The sequence below is a fragment of the Mesitornis unicolor genome, unplaced genomic scaffold, assembly GCF_000695765.1.
Source record: "Mesitornis unicolor isolate BGI_N332 unplaced genomic scaffold, ASM69576v1 scaffold5311, whole genome shotgun sequence".
Classification (NCBI taxonomy): Eukaryota; Metazoa; Chordata; class Aves; order Mesitornithiformes; family Mesitornithidae; genus Mesitornis; species Mesitornis unicolor.
Window position 1 is genome coordinate 9,208 of NW_010164375.1, and position 1,576 is coordinate 10,783.

Consider the following 1,576-nt stretch of genomic DNA (forward strand, 5'->3'; position numbering starts at 1 on the left):
CTTTGAGATTAAATACTTGGTTATACATGTTTAGGTCGAGAGAGGTTCTCCTCCCCCTCTACTCTGCCCTGATGAGACTGCATCTGGAATATTGCATCCAGTTCTGGGCCCCTCAGTTCAAGAAGGACAGGGAACTGCTGGAGAGAGTCCAGTGTAGGGCTACAAAGATGATGGAGGGAGTGGAGCATCTCCCTTATGTGGAAAGGCTGAGGGAGCTGGATCTCTTTAGTTTGCAGAAAAGGAGACTGAGGGGAGACCTCATTCATGTTTATAAATATTTAAAGGGTGAGTGTCACGAGGATGGAGCCAGGCTCTTCTTGGTGACAAACAATGATAGGACAAGGGGTAACGGACACAAACTGGAACACAGGAGGTTCCACTTAAATTGGAGAAGAAACTTCTTCTCAGTGAGGGTGACAGAGCCCTGGCCCAGGCTGCCCAGAGAGGTTGTGGAGTCTCCTTCTCTGCAGACATTCAAAACCCGCCTGGACGCCTTCCTGTGTAACCTCATCTGGGTGTTCCTGCTCCGGCAGGGGGATTGGACTAGATGAGCTTTTGAGGTCCCTTCCAATCCCTAACGGTCTGGGATTCTGTGATTCTGTGTTTCTGTTACCAGAAACTCTGTATGTCAAGAGACATTCTCACTTCTCTGTCGTCTTCATGTGGCTCACATCTTTGCCCTGTGCAAATTTTATTTCATCACCTTGACAAACAGGATATATCCCAACTTACACGGCAGCTCTTTGCACAGTTTTAGGGCAAATTAGTAGAGAGTTTCATCCACAATAGTAGCCTTTAACTTCTGATGAATAGAAATAGAAGTTAAGCCAATTTTTCTTCATGGATTATATTTCAGTACATTTTAGTCTGTGTAATTGTAAAAGCCGTATAACCCTAATTCTACAAGTTTTCTTGTAGAAAACAGAAGAAACAGTTCTGATCATTTGCTTTACTTCTTTCTACACAGGTGCAACTATTGTTTTGCGTGCCAGATTTTCAGCAAGCCAGTTCTGGGATGATTGCAGAAAATATAACATAACAGTGATACAGTATATTGGGAAATTGCTTTGGTAGCTAGGCAGTGTGCCACAGGTAACATTAACTGCTTTTCTTTTTTGGCAAATTAAATTACTGGGAATTGTTGTTGTATTATGCTTAAAATCTAACCATTAGAGGAGGAGGAAAATAAGCCCAACAAAAATCTCCCCTAACAAGGTCTGTAATCTCATTACATACTAACATGAACTTTTTTCAAGGGAAAAAGAGCTTTTGGCTTGAATTAATCATTCTCTTGAATAGTGGAACAATGGTCATTTATTAATTGACATTCTGTTAAAATGGATAGAGAAAACACTTCCCTTATATGAGCACTTCAGCTCCAAACCAAAAATTAGTTCTCTAGGAACCATTGGATCCGTGTTTTGGGCAATGTGAGTTTCAGGGTTTTTGTAGCTAAAATGCCCTAACCCAGACGATCCCCAGGTGAAAGTGTTAATGTGATTATTTAAAGAGTGCCCCCTCAGAAGATGCACTTAATGTACTGTCTTCATAGGGAACATATTCATAGGTACTTTCC

The 1,576-nt window shown here is 41.6% G+C and overlaps 1 pseudogene; it reads left to right on the forward strand.

Moving 5' to 3' along the window:
- The window catches only part of LOC104548304, an 11,999-nt pseudogene that overhangs the window by 4,058 nt on the left and 6,365 nt on the right, over positions 1-1,576 (forward strand).